This window comes from Sorex araneus, chromosome 2 (genome assembly GCF_027595985.1).
Source record: "Sorex araneus isolate mSorAra2 chromosome 2, mSorAra2.pri, whole genome shotgun sequence".
In the NCBI taxonomy this organism is placed as follows: Eukaryota; Metazoa; Chordata; class Mammalia; order Eulipotyphla; family Soricidae; genus Sorex; species Sorex araneus.
The window spans coordinates 115120438-115138573 of NC_073303.1; the positions used below are offsets into that span (position 1 = coordinate 115120438).

Genomic DNA, 18136 nt, shown 5'->3' on the forward strand with positions numbered 1-18136 from the left:
ATCTCCAGCACTCCCAGCTCCGGCCTCTCTCTGGATCAACTGCAGCCTCTCTTGCTTCTCTCCTCTCTCCTCCTACTTGTCTCTCCCACCTTGCCCTCTAGGCTACACCCAGCCAGGTAGCAAAATCAACATAAGAAAGCCCTTCCTGAGGGCAGGGCATTCCAAAGCCCTTCCTGACTCTTAAGGGTTTTTTTTTCCTTAGTCTAAACACTTATTAACATCTTAATACTAGTTATTTTTGTATGGACATAGCAAGAGATACATTGAGGCTTGCAAGGCAGCTCTCCTGGCAACATCTTGCCACAGACTCAGACTACAGCACTCAGGCCAGATTAATCATTCCTCACCCTAGCAGGGTCCAAATCTAGTTATCACTCTTTGGATCATGACAACATTTGTCCATGATCAAGCTCTTAACTTACAGTTAAGCATTAGGCACTTTGGCCAGGCCCATCTCGATGCCAGGGTAGCACACAATTCACCACTTGCCCTGAGTCCGTCTCGTCCCTGGTCAGGACCTTGCTTTTGGGGGTGCTAAGATGTAAGGGTAGCTGAGGTTTAGGTCGAGAGAACAGATGCCCAGGAGGAAAATATTATGTAGAGCCAAATGACATAAGGTTACAAAAGCATAGCATTTGCTAAGTCTTCCTGTGTCCATAAAAAAAAGGACATTGCTCTGAATAAACTATGCAAAGGACTCAAGGAGAAGAGAAAAACAGTATTTGCAAATCAACAGAACACTAAGAAAGAAGTCACAAATAAACTCAGAGGAGTGGGAGCACTGTAATGGGAGTAACTCAATAAACCTAAACTACCTGAGGCTATGTTATCCTACAATTAGACACTAGACCTTGAAAAGGAGTTCCAAAAGAAGACCATGAAGAACAGACCTGTAAAGTAGCAGAAAAACAAGTTTTCCTAGAAGCATATATTTTTCAAAGACAAAGGAATATTCCTTGTGCCAAATGTTTGCAAAGATGAAAGGGACAAACTTAGATGGCCACGTGAGCAACTGTTGGTGAATTTGTGCATCGTTAGTACAGTCACAGGGGTCTAAAAAATTAGGATCATTCTTCTAGTTTTGTAGGATAAAGATGTTTATAAGTAAGTGACAGATAATTTTGAATCAGAAAATTTTTCCCAACTATTTGTGACATTAAAAATAAATTTCCAAGATGAAACAATATATGGCCTATAAAATACCATCTGTGTTTACCAACCATTGAGATTATATTCAGAGTTGCTTTGTGTGAATTTTTCTCTAACATTTTGTTTTAATATTTTAATTTTGCTTTGGAGCCACATCCAGCAGTGACCAGGGCGTACTCCTTATTCTGCACTAAGCAATCATTCTGGCCAGGTTGGGGGACCATTTGGGGTGTTTGGGATGGAACCCAAATAAATAGAGTGCAAGACAATAGCATTCCCCTCCACACTGTCTCTCTCTAGTCCCATTCTACAATATTGAACTTTGAAGATATATATCTCACAACAAGCAATTTTAATATGTATTCCCTAAAAATTGGCTATTCTCCTCCATAATTGTAATATGACCCCAATTGAAGTCATTTATCATCTTTTTACCCTACTCAAATTTTCAAATGTTACCCAAAATATCATCCTAACATTTTTTTTCAAATTAAAATTGAAATAAAAGTTCAGGTTTATTTGCTTTAAATTTTTTAGTCTCCTTTATGTTTTCCAATGAATGACATTTTTAAGGGATTGAAAAACTCACTAGAGTTTTGGATTAAAAAAATTTCTTTCTGTGTCATTTGAATCTTTTAATATCACATTGCTATTCCTACTCACACCCTTCCAACCCCCCAACATTCAATCCCTGACACTTTTGTCATGGAATCAGCAAGTTACAACTAAAGACTTGGTAGATTCTATTTAGACTTTGTTTGCCTTATACCTCCAGTTGCTGGTGGGCATTTTTCCTTTTATATATCATTGAGTGTGAGATAATATCTAGATGCCTTATTTGTAGACTCTTTGTTGAACAGAAAGATTTAAAGGGTATTTTAATTGTTGCTTAAAAGAGTAGAAGATCACTGCTATGCTAATGAAAATGATCCAGTGATGAGGAGGAAGAAAGTTAATGAGAAGTTAATTGCAAATTAGTAGTGATATAATGTGTCAACAAGAGGAATGTGCAAGTTGACGGGTTGTGCAATGTGAGAGATTTTTAAACATGGAGAGATCACTCTAAATGATGGATATCATGGAGAAAATCAGAGAATGTGGCCCAGACATCAAATAGGTGGAAGAATGTGGTACTGCATGAGTAGGGAGCTGTCTGTATTGTTTCAGTCCATTTAGTTTTCAGTGCAGGATCATGAGCTAAGAAGAGTATATAAAATGATGCGTTGGCTGCGTAGAAGAGAAGGAAAGGTATGGAATCATCACAAAAGAATGGAAGAATAAATAGAGTAGGAAATGTTGGAAGTGCCAAAATATAGGGCTGTAGATATTCTTTGACTCCTTCACCATGAGCCAAAAGCTTAAAATCTAGTCAAGAAATGGGGGGCTGCGATGGGGGGGCGTAGATAACTGAAACAAGAGAAGTAGAGCCTGATTCAATGTGATTTAAAGCCTAGAATAAGGGAAGGAATAGTAATGATGAGCAATATGCAATTCTACTCCACCTCCAGACACAGTAAGAAGTGATGCATGGGAGGGAAAGCAGCCACATGAAAGAAGGCAGCGGGGAAAGCAAGGGGGTGGATAATACCAGCTGCTAAACACTTAACACAAGAGCATTGAGCTAAGCTTTTACAATGATGCCATCCTTATAGTAATCCAAAGCTGGCCTTATTATAAAATACTCACTTTAGAGATGCAGGGCCTAAGGCAAAAGAAGGGTAAGGAAAATGTCACCTGCTATCTAAGAAGTGAAGTCATAAATTAATTATAACCTAGAATCTGATTCCAGGGCTTGATAATCATATGAGTTCATCTGCCTTTCCTAGAGCAGGGAGTGATGGGGGCCAAGAGTAAGGGGTTAGGTGGTACACAGAGCTAAATGCAGGTTTTGTGCACAAGGATCACTCCTGATTATTGTCAGGGGACCACATGTGCCTAGCATTGAACATAGGTTGAATGTGTGCAAGCAAGCACATTGTCCCCTATGGTGTCTCTCTAGCTCTTCACCTGCCTTTATATAAACAAAGATAGAGTTATAAAATATCAAATTATCTTAAATGAGCAAAACCCCACCCCCATCCCAAAGAAAAGTATTTTTGCTAGAGTTTGTAATTATGTTTATGAGTAATTGAGGCTCAACACTTCTCTCTGGGATACTGATAAAACTGTTAGGCAACAGTGTCTTCAATTAATGTCTTCATTCTGGCATAAGTGCCCATGTTTTTTTTATTCCTTATTCTTTGTTGTGATCAACCATCTGTATCCCATGGGGATTAAGATTTAGACTATGATACTTGTTTCAGAGGTGGATCCTCCTAAAACCTGATACAAATTATGTTACTTCAAGCTCAAATAATTTGGAGCTCACACTAAAACGTCCCTTGATGTAAAATTGTGCACATGCAATGCTGCACAGGATCTTACACAAATGGAACCTTGAAACAAATTCCATTGGTACATCTTACTTCAGTTTATTCTCGTGGTCTGATTGCAGTTTCACCATTTTCAAAGGCATCATACCAATCTTTAAAATCTTTGCTTTCAGTCTCAACTAGGGTTTAATAACCATATTTCTAGTTCTTGTTTCATTTCTATTTCTGTTCCTAATTGCACTTTCTCAATTGAAATTAACTTGAGAGCTATGAGAAATGTGCCCCCCTGGGTAATTCCTTTATGATTTAAAGTCTTCCGCTCTAATAATTCAATCGTAGTCTGAATCTTAGTGTATGCCATGGTTTTAGATAAGAAAACATGACTTTAGGCTGATCCATTTTAACCTGAAGGACTCTCCCATATTAATCCAGAATTCCTTGCTAAGGCTTTGTGAAGTTTCCTTCCACTTCCTGCCATGTGCTGGCTACTTGAGTTACTGTTCTTCAATCATTTAGTATCCTGCTTACGGGACAAAAAATGTTTAGTCAAGTCAAGGCCTGGAGCGATAGCACAGGAGGTAGGGTGTTTGTCTTACACGTGGCCGACTCAGGTTCAATTCCTCCATCTCTCTCAGAGAGCCTGGCAAGCTACCAAGAGTATCCCATCCTCATGGCAGAGCCTGTCAAGCTACCCGTGGCATATTTGATATGCCAAAAACAGTAACAAGTCTCACAATGGAGACATTACTGGTGCCCACTCGAGCAAATTGATGAGCAATGGGATGACAGTGATACAGTGATACAGTCATAGTCAAATCAAAAGATCAGGATTGAAGTTTGACATATTACTTACTAGCTGTGGAAATTGAACACGGTCACTCAGTAACCCCTTATTTAAATGGGTATAGAGTTATTGTAAGAAATAATTGATTTGGAAAACAAGTTTTGTATTGTCTCACTGCTTGTTTATATATTGTTATGATGATTGTACTTAAAATGAATACTCCACAGAGCTCTGTTAAACAAGTCAAAGCCAAACACTTTCTTAAAAAAAAAAAAAAAAAAGCTATTGGATCAGAGAGATTGCACAGCATGTACAACATGTCAGGAATTTGCTTTGCACACAGCTAATCCAGGTTCAACTCCCACCACCACATAAGGTCCCCTGATCCCTCACTGACATGATCCGATAGATAAGAACAGGTTGTGATCCCCAAGCTGAAACAAAACAAAGTTAAATCAATTTAGTTTCTGCTAAGCCCTACGCCTAATAAAGAGAGACCATCTCACCTTTATGTAAGATGGTATCTCAGACAAAAATATCCTAGATCTCAGGTTTTCTCCACTGGGAATTAATATGACCAATCTTATGGTCCCCTAGGACTTCCCAAGGTGACGACAGATGAAAATTGTGTCAATGAGGGGCCACAGCCTAAAATAGAGTATCAGCTGATAGAATGGGGGATGCAGTGGAAGAAAGCAAAGTTGGAAAAGAGGTCATGTTCAGGAAAAAAAAAGACTTGAGAAAAAGTAGAGATCAGGGAGATTATGACCTCAGCGTCCTAACTCTTTGGTCAGGAGGCGTTGGAGATCTGTTCCACAGGAAGTTGTTATATTGGATTGCTGAGGCCAGGTTCTATTGCTGCACCTGCAGCCGTAGAATGCATCCCAATTCAGCGTGATGCCGATGTATCAGATCCGAAGGTCCTGGTCCTTCTCCTGACCTCTTACTGAATTCTTATTCAGGTTTTCATTTCTATAATTTGGTTACCTACAAATCACTCCAGATTATCAGGTACATTTGTGGTGGAAGGGGGCTTAGAGGTCCCTGGCAGTGTTTAGGGGCCTACCAGGTGACAATCAGTGGTGCTCTGGAACACCCAGACCTGCTTGGGGCTCCAAATATTTCTGGGCATGGAGCACAGTTCTGTGGCGTGAAAACATGAGCTCAATTCTATCTATCTCTCCAGGCCCCAGCACCTTTTTCCTATGCATTAACTTCAAATAACATGGGATAAGAGTGTAGATGAACACCCGATTTTGTAAGATTACCTTCCAGAAATGATTTCTATTCATACAAGTACATGGCTGCAAATAGATTCACAGCCCACCTGCAACTATCACCATATTTTTCACGAAAATGAGATGTGAACGTTCTTTTGTCTGTATCAAATATTGCCTGTGCCAAAGGAACTGACACAGCATGCTACAGATATATACACGTAGTTCTTGTATTCTTACCCTGAGTCTCATTTATTTATACGAAAATTTTAGAATAGAAGGAATACCAAGTATAGATTGAGGTAGATAGTAAAAAACAAATCATTGCAGTTAATTGGTTGACATAATCACTTCAGGTTTGATGCCCAAAATGCCAAGGAAAAGGTACAGTATCTTCATGTTTCTTGGCTATGACCTTTTTAAAAACATATTCTGAACTTGTTAGTTTTTGACCTTCAAGGATCAAAGTGGAATGTACCTCTTTAAACAACAGAAGACTCTTTATTTAGTGAGATAATTACAGATTTGAAACTGCTGTGTGCTTTACTAATGAGCCTGGCTATTTTTAGCATTTGCAGGTTGTTTTCTCCTAGGCATATTTACACATAATCTACCCCAAATTGCAAAGACCTTACTTGTGCTTTAAACACTAATTCATGTTCTTCCTACTGTGTTTTAATAATGGTCTGGGCCAAAAATATGAATGTTTAGAAAAATAATTTTTTTAGAATATGAATAGAACAATCATCCAGCTTCTGTGAGAGCATTAATATTACATATCATACAAAAGAAAGCAATTCCTTTTTCTTTGTCCTGAAACAATATGCTCGCATATATTAAGGCTAAATGTGCTCTCGGCTGAACTACACATCATCTATGATATTTTTTGTTATAATATTTGTAAAAATGTCTTGCTCTCAAAATTGTTAAGGCCAACAGTCCTGTAAGGAAACAAATCTTTTGTGAGCTCCCTGATACCTTTGCCCATTTACACAAAAGTCATGGGGTTGGGGTTTGTGTAGTCTGACCTAACTCTCTGTAGCCCTTCTTGGAATTCCTTCTGAGAGAGCAGGAGATGCACAGCCTGATGACGAGCTGTTAAGGGCCGTTTCTTATTTCCCCACCTCCTAAGTTTCTACTGAATCAGGATTTCTGATATTCTCTTCATAGTATACCTTTACATGCCTCCATATAAGTCTAAAACTGCTGTGCCATAGCTTACATACTCCATAGTCTTAGCGAGAGTGTATAAGTTTATATAGTATACATATAGTTGGCATAGTGCAGCCCTAAACTTTAGGTCATCTACAATCTAGCCTCTTTGGCGCCCCCTGAGGCAAGGTACATAAATAAGTGACTCTATATTGATCTTGTGTTTCTTATCAATAACATATTTAATACAGTTGTTTGTGCTGTTGGTACCAGCAGAATTTATAGATGTGCAGCAAGCTAACTTACCACCTACTACCATGGTGGGTCATCATATCACTACTGTGTGTCTTCTTGAGAGATGCAATGTTCTGCTATTTAACGTTCTGTCAATGCTATGATTTGTTCAGTCTTATACGGCACAAGTGCTTTATAGTTAGGAGGGTACCAGAGATGTAACAGGCAGTATTTCTTAGTGTTAAGTTGTACTCATTGTTTAAAATAGGAAAAAAAAATTAAATACCTGTATTGTAAGTGAGGATTAAATTATACCAGGCTAATGATCATTTGTTGGTGTGTAGACTCATTCCAAATTCACTACATGAGCTAACTTCTTCAATTATCATAACACTGAATTACAAAGAATAGTCTTCCATTTTAAGTGAAATTTCATGACATTAAATGGCTTGTATGAAGTCACAGAGGAGGTAGAGTCCAGATAAGAACCCAGGGGAAATGATAGCTCATTTCCACTTAGTGACTTTCAATTACTATTTTTATGTTTTGCTTCTCCCAAACATGATAATCTCAATGGCAGCCCAAAGAAGCTTCATTGCTACTCTTTGTGGAAATATTTGCTTCTAAAATTAAATAAGCTGAGAATGGAAATCCCCTTCCCAATAACAGAGGTAATAAGCTGCTATTGTCTTAAAGTGAAAATAAGACAGATATTTAATTAGCACAAATATTTATTCTTCTGTTCTTACCTGGCAGGGGAAATACTGTGATCACGAAGGTGTTATTCCCAGGGCAAGGCTGACCCACTGCACTGACCACTGTATGTGCTGACCCCTGCAATTCCCCCAAATGTAGGGAACTCAACTGTACATATTTTGGCAGTGGGGGATTTTTGTCATGCTCTCCTCTGAAAAAAAATATCTTTTAAGTTATGTAACAGCGAGTGATACTAATTTCACTGTTTCTTTGTTATATTTTGTTTATGATAGCTAGTTTTCCTAGATAGCAAATTTATCACCAACACTCTTACTCATACTTACTTATGATGCTTCGGTTATTATCTTAATTTTATTTAGGGATCACATTTGTTGGCAGCACATTATATATTTTGGAATCAGTTACAATATTGTGAAATGTTATGACATATACAATTATATATCCTGTCCAATGTGAATGTAAAAAATACTTAATTTGAGCAGACCAGAGTAACAGTGAAGAGGTTTAGGCTCTTGCTTTCTACAACAAACTTTAATTCAATCTCCAGAAGTACACACACTTCTGTAAACACTGTCAGGGTGATCCCTGAGAACAGGGCTATGGAGAAGCCCTCCAAACCATTGAGTGTGTCCCAAAAATCGAATCTGAACCATTGCTTCAGTTAAGATAGTATTCTATTGTTTCTAGATACCAATCACCGTGCTATATAATCTGGAAAAGTAAAATAAAATCTATTATGTAAAATTTGGAGGCTGGATACTTTCACGGGCATTTAAGAATACATATCAAGAGTTGTTATTAGGTTTTATCATTAAGTTAACTCGGTGTGGAAGTTCATATTTGTTCAGGTTCTGTCAAAACCTATGTTGTCTCGTTCAGAGTATTGGAATTAATGAATTCTAAATTAATATAATTTGCTTTGTATTCTTCAGTTTGTGTGTTTCTTTTCCATCTACATGATGGATCTAGTGTTTAATAACATGCAAGTATCATTTGCAAGATATATATTTTTTCCTAATCTTCATTATGTTACAATGTTTTATTTTATTTTATTTAAATTATTTTTAACTGAATAACATGTAAACACATTTACAGAGTTGTTCATGATTGCATTTCAGTCATATAATTTTCCAGCAACCATCTTTTTATCACTGTACACTTCCCATGACTAATGGTCCTCATTTCCCTCCCATCTTCTGGCCCCCTTCTCCCACCTACCTGCCACTATGGCTGGCTTTTCTTCTCTGTCTCTCTATCACTCTGACTCTGTCTCTGTCTGTCTCTGTTTCTCTCTGTCTCTCTGTCTCTCTGTCTCTCTGTCTCTCTGTCTCTCTCTCTCTCTCTCTCTCTCTCTCTCTCTCTATTTCTCTTTCTCTCTTTCCTTTTGGGCTTTATGTTTTGCAATAAAATAATGAAATGTTATCAGGTATATATTGGTAAGGTAAAAAGGATAAACCTTAAATGTTTCAAAGCTTTAGTTACTTCTGAATCTAACACAAAAAGTAACCCACTGAGTTTGGTCAAGGTTAAATAATCTTTACTTCTTGCTAGGACCTTAACCATTAAGATGGTAATTTAGGCTTATAATTAACATTATTGCTTATCAAGTAGCTGAATTTAGTTTTTAATCTTGAAAGTTTTTCATACTAAAGTATGTACTTGTTTGTCTTATGAAGTTACTAAAATAAGTACGATTAACACATATATGACTACTATTAATTTACCAGAAAGTACAATGTTACGTATTTAAAAGAAAATTTCTATTTTCAGATAATTGTTATTTTTCCCTACAACTGTCTGAAATTTGTATAACCTTGTCTTGATTGTGCAAGGCATAGTACAAAGTCATTTCAGAATTTTCTCTCAAGTTCTATAGAAATGCCCAGGGTCATCCTGAAACACGTACAATGGAGGCTTGCAACAATTCATGTATTTTATGATAAAACTTCATCAGGTTTGTTTAGCCTTATCCCCAAAAGAAGTTCTACTTTTAAATTCAAACTCTAATCATTTTTGGAAATTCATTTTAAATGTTTTCTGCTTGAAGTCTCTAAAGAAATAAATATTTTTCTAAAATCAAAATTATCACTCAGGAGAGTAATTCTCGTGTCATGTGAGAGCATTCAAACCTTATATATGTTTATAATATGTTAATTTAAAATAAATTTTGATTTATTATCTTTAAAGAAGTTAAAATAAAAAGTAATGTTCTATGTAAATATAGTCCATTATAACAATGGACATTTAAATTGAGGTTCTTGTTTCTATGTTTATCAATTCAATTGTGATAAAATATCATTCACATAATTAGACAACTCAATATGCTACTAGTCTCTAAAGAGCTATTCAAAGTGTAATTTTTTTCTAAATTATAATCATATTAAAAACAGCTTAGTTTTCATTTCACTGAACTTGTCAATGAATTCTACGTGATGGATTTAGATAATTCTGACCAAAAATGCACACACTTAAATAAGCCTAATATTTCAGCTACAGAAGTGCATAATTGTGATATAGCCACTCAGTACTCTGTTCCCATCCTGGTTCTAAACAATATAGTTAATGATTTTTACAGTTTACTAGGTATAAAAAAAGATTTCATTTAATGGATAAATTACTGATAAGAAACAGAAGTCCATGTTAAATGACTTGGCAAAAAAGACTTAGCTCATGGGTGATAAAACTAGATTTTGAATCCAGGTTAGTTTCACTACAAAACTCACTTTTTGTTTATTTACAAATAAACAAAAAGTGTTGTCATATTAGTGGGAATGTGGACTAGATTGCAGGTTGTCATATTAGTGGGAATGTGGACTAGATTGCAGGTTATGAATTCAACTTCAGGAAATCCTCTCCATAGATTTACACATAGAAGAGAAAGTTTTGTTACATAAATGCATTAATTTCTTGATATAATAGATCTTCTGATAGTTGTCTATGTGTTCTTCTGTAAAAAACTAAAGCTTGCTGAAGGGCGCAAGCACTTGCAGGCTCTCCGCGGGCTCTGTCTCACCGCCTGAGTTCGGTGAGTTCGGTGCCCCGGAACCGCTGTGTGTGTTGTCGGTCGCGGGCAGGCAACGGAAGGAAGAAGGACAAACTGGTTGTTCGATCAGTTTATTTCATTCTCTCTCTCTGCTTCTCTTCCGGCTCTCAGTCTCTCTCAGGATCTGTGGATCTGGCCCCCCAACCCACTCTTCCAGCCTAGTTAAATCTCCCCAGCATGAGCGGGTTAGGGCATACACATAGGTGTGGTCACAATCAATAGGGTAAGGTTCCTTTCCCTTAGGGGATGCTTCTCCTAGGACTTAATTATCTTTCAGCAGGAGTATCCACCCAAGGGCGGAGTCCCATGAGTGTATTTCTCTTCTTCTCAGCCAGAAAACTTATAAGAATTTATAATATTAATCATTTTGTATGGACACAATAAGAGATGCATTAAAGCTTATGGAATTGCTCTCCTGGGGCCATCTCAATCTCAGACTACAGTGCTCAGGCCAGATCAGTCTTTCCTATCCCTAGCAGGGTCCTAGTCTCATCATTACTTTTGGATCATGACAGCATTTGTCTATGATCAAGCTCTTAACTTATAGTTAAGAATTAATCACTTTGGCCAGGCCCATCTCGATGCCAGGGTAGCACATAACTCACCGCTTGCCCTGGATCCTTCCCGTCCCTCGACGGGACCCTGCTTTTGGGGTGCTAGGAACTGAGGGCAAATGAGGCTTAAGTGGAGAAAGCAGATGCCCGGGAGGGAATAATATTCGAGGCCAATTAAGTCCCAAGTTATAAAAGCATAATATTGTCTTCTTGTGTCTATACAAAAAGGACATAGCTTTAAAGTAAATTATTCAAAAGGCACAAGAAGAGGAGAAAGGCAATATTAATTTATATAATATAAATTCAGTATCCTAGGAAGGTCTGACCTTACAAATTAGCAGAGTCAGATTAAGGGAAAGCCGCAGATTAACTGTTTTGGGGAAGAGAGCATGAGAAGTGATTATAGCTAAACAAAGGGATGGGAGAGAGTTGGAAACACCTTGATGGGTGAGACTGGGGTAAACCTATACTTTGGGGAAAACCGGGACAAGCTACTTGTGGCAAGGGGGGAGAGGACAAAGTAATGTCATCCTACATTCTTCCACATATATATGCACATAGTAATAAGGAACTTCATTAACTTAACACCTCTGTTCCAGAGATTCTGGTTAACAGTGTTATAGAATTCTAATCCCATATTTTTACCTTAAGTTTTCTCTCTCAGACTTACTGTTAATGGTTTTCCTAGAAAATAAAGTGTTCGATTTCAAATTTAAGACTATGCAAAGAGATGAGGATTATATTTTAGTTTACATCCCATTTCCCATCTGTGTATACCTCAGGTACCTGGCAGCAGAATAGGAATTTGAGTGTTTCAAACCCTCTTTTAAAAAAAAAAAAAATTATTAGTGAATCACCGTGAGGTACAGTTGCAAACTTATGAACTTTCATGTTTGCATTTTGTTTACATCCCTCCACCAGTGTCCATTCTCCTCCACCAATGTTCCCAGTATTCTTCCCACTACCCCCACCCCATCCCCCATTAAGAACCAATTTTCTGCAAAAAAATCTCTTTTACACATTTCTATTAATTCATATTTAAGTTGGTCTTCTTTAGCTTTAGAATAGTCAAGTGTTACTCTCATGTTTCACCATAAAATGAAGGGTTGATCACTTAATTACTTGATTTCAAGAAGAATAAATGAGTAGGGGGCTGGAGAGATAGCACAGTGGGTAGGGCGTTTGCCTTGCACGCGGCCGACCCGGGTTCAAATCCCAGCATTCCATATGGTCCCCTGAGCATGGCCAGGGGCAGTTCATGAGTGCAGAGCCAGGAGTAACCCCTGTGCATCGCCAGGTGTGACCCAAAAAAGCAAAAAAAAAAAAAAAAAGAATAAATGAGTAGAGGAATATATTAGCAAATAAAAAAATTAATCTTGATAGTATGATAGCTGTTTTATAACAGCAGAGGCTCATAGCAAGTGTTCTACTGTTGAAAAAATAATAAATATATATCATTTATGTGTGGGTTGTGGTGACATGAGTGTGAATGGGAAGAATATACTTTCCAGATTATTGCAAAAAGATTGTATCAAGAAAAAGAGCAAAATGTATTTGTGGTAGTGGTGTTCACTTACATAAGGAGAAAGAGCAGAAAAGGCAACAGTTGGAAAATAGAATAAATACCGTCTACTTGAGGTTTTAGCTGCTTACAGCGTACATTGGGTGGAGATATGTGAATGACGGTAGGATAGATAAACCTGGAGACAGATTAATGGAACTCAGTTGGAGGAATATATTTGATCCTCAGATCTTGCTAGATGAAATAAGATTGTCAGAGAGAACATTTACAAATTCAGAAAACTGTTCTATTTGTAGCATGTGAAATATTTTAGAGAATCCAGAATATCTTGTAGACACAGGCTTTTCTTCAAACAAGTTCATTATATAAATGTTATTGGGCATATACATATGTATGTATATTCAATATACAGTTTACATATATACATATATAAACTGTAGAAAAGGTCAACATATGCACATAACATTCTTAGTTTAGTCTGAAATATCTATGTCTCTGCTTGCTTGTTAGCTTTCTCTGTCAAGTCCATGTTCTCTCTTGAATAAGTATTCCTCTTTCTCTCCCCTCCTAATCTTTCTTTGTAAGAAAATATTCTGTATCAAAAATAAGTAAATAACTTTATTTATGGTTAACAGATAGTGTCTATAAGTGTTCCTGAGATTTTAAATATTTTTGTATGTCATTTTAAACTTATAAGTGGCTGCATTTTGCATGCTGTTACTGAAGATGATGCAATTCAAATTCTCATAAATCACACCTACACTTTTATAGTCATTAATAAAAGTGATACAAAAACATTTCTATACTTCATAAATATATAATAACATTTTTTCATTTCAATGCTGCTTTTTAGAAAAATTTTAGTGTTATTCATAATATTTTACAGGCAGCTTTCTCCTAAATTGATAATAAAGAATATTGTGACTTTTAACTAACATCATTGCTTTCATGACATAAACATCACCCCTTATTTTGGCACACTTATATTTTCTGGATAATTTTTATAAGTAACAAAGTATGTCTATTCTATATTATGTAATCATAATGATTCTCTAATAGTAAATGCCTCTGAGCACACTTTCTTCACCAAAATCCCATTGCCATCTGAGATCATGAATGATCTATACAAGTCATGCATCCTAGGGGTCCTTTGACAGTTACTCTCTCATCAGAATCCCAATAGAGTTGAGTTGAACTGAGCACCACACAGTACACGGCAACTCGAGAACATTCAGTAAGAGGAAGGATCGAGTGAGCTGACAGTAGGTCATAGAAAGACTGAGTTTACAATGTAAGGCTTTACTGGATTTCTTTATTTTTCTATACTAGTTCATATAGTTTTCCTATTTCCTTTCAAAGGAATAAGTGCTTTTTTTAATGACTGGATTTCTAGCACAAAAGATAATATCAGATACATAGGAGATGTTCAGCCAGTGTTTGTGGAACAAATGAACTAATGTCACTGCATTCACACCATAGTATTTCTTATGCAAAACTTAGTGTGTCAAAGAATGGCAGGTGTTTCCAGCTAAAACCAAGGGAAAAGAGACAATGTGGCAATTTAACGAACTACAATATATTTCAACATATTTTGCTTAGAACTTTGAAGTAGAATTATCAGTCTGATATTTTTACATTAGATACATTTATATATAGTGTCACTGTCACTGTCATCCCGTTGCTCATTGATTTGTTCGAGCGGGCACCAATAATGTCTCTATTGTGAGACTTGTTACTGTTTTTGGCATAGCGTATATGACACGAGTAGCTTGCAAGGCTCTGTCGTGTGGGTGAGATACTCTCGGTAGCTTGCCAGGCTCTCCAAGAGGGGTGAAGGAATTGAACTCAAGTCAGCCTCATATAATGATGGTTTATTATTTGAATTAAAATATTTTAATCATGCAATTCAGATAAATATCATGTGAATATCCATTCATATGATTTGCTACAAGGAGATTTGCTTCTTTTAAGTTTGGCTTTATAAAGCACTTTTCTTCCATAAAGAAATGTACACAAACAAGCAACAAAAGGGGTGGGGGGAAAACACCTATTACTATAGTAGCAAAATAAAAAAAGAAGTAATGAAATAAAATCTTACTATGTTGACTATAAAGAATTGTTTCCTTTTTTTCCTTTTTTCCAAATTTTCCCCTATGTGAAAATTTGTGAAGAACCTTCAAACCAGGCATACATGGACTATTTTATTTTGGTCTTAGAGCACATTGCCTTTGCATTAAAAATTATTTTCCAATGTAATAGAGATCTATTAAAATATGAAGAGAAGAGCACAGTATGTTTATATTGTGGATTTTTTATCAGACAGCACTAATCTTCAGCCCTTTTCCTAACTCGGCTTTAATGCCATAGTGCATCTCTGTAGAAATCGGGAAGGATGGGTTGCATTAGTGTAATTGGTACTGGGATTTCTAAGCTGCTGAAATGCTGTGTACCATGTAATATCACCTCTAAATTCTATGCTTTCTTAGTCATATCCTGTGCTGATAGGAGATGGAGAATGCGTTGCCACTATAAAGGGTGAAACATCTTCAAGGAATATTCAGCACATTCACTATTCCTGAGAAACTGATGTACAAGGACAGCGAATAGATTCCCAGGAGGTTTTCATTCAGTCTTTAGTTCCCCTAGAAATAGAAGTTGAGTCCTTGTTTATAATCTGCTTTCCCTCACTGGAGATGCCTCTTAAGAATTTGTGGAGTAAAACAAGGAGAAATGTATCTAGAACAATCAAAAGCATTTAAAATTGTTTTCACATATTGGACTTGTTCTTTCAAGGTCTTCAAAGCCAGATCTAGTTTTATTTTCTCTATGAGCATCCCTCAACATCCACAATGCAAGATTTAATATTCTGTTCACAGTGTTCTCAACAGACTAATCCACATTAATTTTATAGCATTTAGGACATCACATAGCATTTTATCATTTAATTTATAATTATTTTATTCTTTTCTCCAGGAAAATAGCAGTTATAGCTCTGTATTAGAATTTCTATTCATCTATCACACATTTATACTATGAAACTGCTCATTTGTAAAGGCACTGCATTTTATTTTCATTTTATTTTATTTGTTTGTATTTGGATTTCTTGATTTTAAGCACACACCATGATTTACAATACAGTCGATGGTAAGGGAGTTATATATACAAAACTCCATCCCCACGCCATCCATCGAGTTCACTTCCATCCTCCACTGTCCCACTATCTCTCTTCCCTGCCCCTCCACAGACCTCATCAAACCCTGTGGTAAACACTGAAGGGTGTGTGTGTGTGGTGGTGGGGGAACAAAAAACTCCTATTACTATAGTAGCAAAGTGAAAAAAAAATGTATATATTCTCAGTTTCTGTTGGTTTGGACACTTGTTATTCCCAACAATGTTTTTTTTTTTGAATCCTGCATATGAAAATACTTATTCTTAGTGTCTCTCTCCTTCTGAATAACTTCACTCATAGTATGTTCTTCATCTCTATCCACTTAGCAGAAATTTGCATGATTTCATTTTTTTTAACTCTGGGTGTTCATTTATTCTTTTTTTTTCTTTTTTGGCTTTTGTTTGGGGTTACACCAAGAGATGCACAGGGGTTACTCCTGGCTCTGCACTCAGGATTTACTCCTGGCGGTACTTGAGGGACCACATGGGATGCTGGGAGTCGAACCCGGTTGACCACGTGCAAGAAAAAATGCCCAAACTGCTATGCTATCGCTCCAGCCTCAAATTCATCCTTTTTGATAGCCAACTAGTATCCCGTTATGTATATGGCCCATGGTTTCTTTATTCAGTCATGGACTCTAATTGCCAAGAAGTCTTGACTCATAAATTGTAGCTTCATTTAAAACATTCTTCATCTCTAATACCAGAGAGATAACACAGCAGGAAATGCGACTGACTTTCATACAGACAATCCAAATTTGATCCTAGGCACTACAAATGGTTCCCTGAGCATAACATATCAGGACAAAGTCTTTATTTCTAAGAACTAACATAGTTCCCAGAATATACCTATGCATTATAAATGAAGTTGATTAAGTTATAGGAGAGAATAAACATAATACAATCCATCCACATTCACTGTTTATGGAGGAGAGAAGAGGATGAAAGGGGCCAAAGAGATAATGAAGTCGGCAAGGCTTTTGTTTTGTCAGTCCCTTAACCCTCACCGTGAGGGATTCATGAGCATGGAGCCAGGAATAACTCCTGAACACTGTTGGATGTGGCCACAAAATAAAATAAGTTAATAAAAATTGAAGGATATGAGGATTTAAGAAATCACTCATGATTTGTCATAAAATCGATTTATATATTGTTTATATTATTATATAATGCCCTGTAGCACTGTTGTCCCTTTGTTCATCGATTTGCTTGAGTGGGCACTAGTAACATCTCCATTGTGAGACTTGTTACTGTTTTTTTTAAATTTTTTTTTTTTAATTTTTGCTTTTTGGGTCACACACGGCAATGAACAGGGGTCACTCCTGGCTCTACACTCAGGAACCACCCCTAGCGGTACTCAAGGAACCATATGGGATGCTGAGAATCGAACCCGGGTTGGCTGTGTGCAAGGCAAACGACCTATCCACTATGCTATCACTCCAGCCCCTGTTTTTGGCATATCGACTATGCCACAGGTAGCTTGCCAGACTCTGCTGATTATTATATAATATATAATTATATTATTTATATGCCCAAACCAGTATCAATGATGGGTCTCATTTTCCTGACGCTGAAAGACCCTCCAATGTGTCACCGTTGGGAAGGACCAGTAAAGAGAGGCTTCTAAAATCTCAGGGCTAGGACGAATGGAGACATTACTGACACCACTTGAGAAAGACAATGATCAACAGCATGATGACGATGATGATGATGATGATATATATTGATTATGATTATTATAATGATTATTTTATATATAAAATATATTTGATATTTTATTTCATAAAATATGACCTTATGATGAAGGAGTTAAAAATGACATACTCATTCTCCTTAATTTTTATTATAAAAGAATAATTATTTATAGTAAAAAAATCATAGTTACCATGATTTCTTTCTTTCTTTCTTTCTTTCTTTCTTTCTTTCCTTCTTTCCTTCTTTCTTTCTTTCTTTCTTTCTTTCTTTCTTTCTTTCTTTCTTTCTTTCTTTCTTTCTTTCTTTCTTCCTTTCCTTCTTTCTTTCTTTCTTTCTTTCTTTTTCTTCCTTTCTTTTTTTCTTCCTTTGTTTCTTCCCTCCGTCCCCCCACTCCCTTCGATCTCCTTCCCTTCCCCACTCGCTCAGTGTCATGGACCAGCTCTTCAGTTCAGACCCCTGTGACCGTTTATTACTTCCTTATATCTCTTCTTAGCCTACATATAGGAGATCATTCTCTATCTGTCCCTTT

The 18136-nt window shown here is 36.7% G+C and overlaps 1 protein-coding gene and 1 non-coding gene across 3 annotated transcripts in view; both read left to right on the plus strand.

The window, feature by feature from the left end:
* Positions 1–18136, plus strand: part of CSMD3 (CUB and Sushi multiple domains 3) — a 1180343-nt gene that overhangs the window by 815325 nt on the left and 346882 nt on the right. The window lies entirely within an intron of this gene.
* On the plus strand, positions 7650–7816 carry LOC129402648 (U1 spliceosomal RNA). Its single transcript, XR_008628756.1, has one exon. It is a non-coding gene; the product is annotated as a U1 spliceosomal RNA (small nuclear RNA).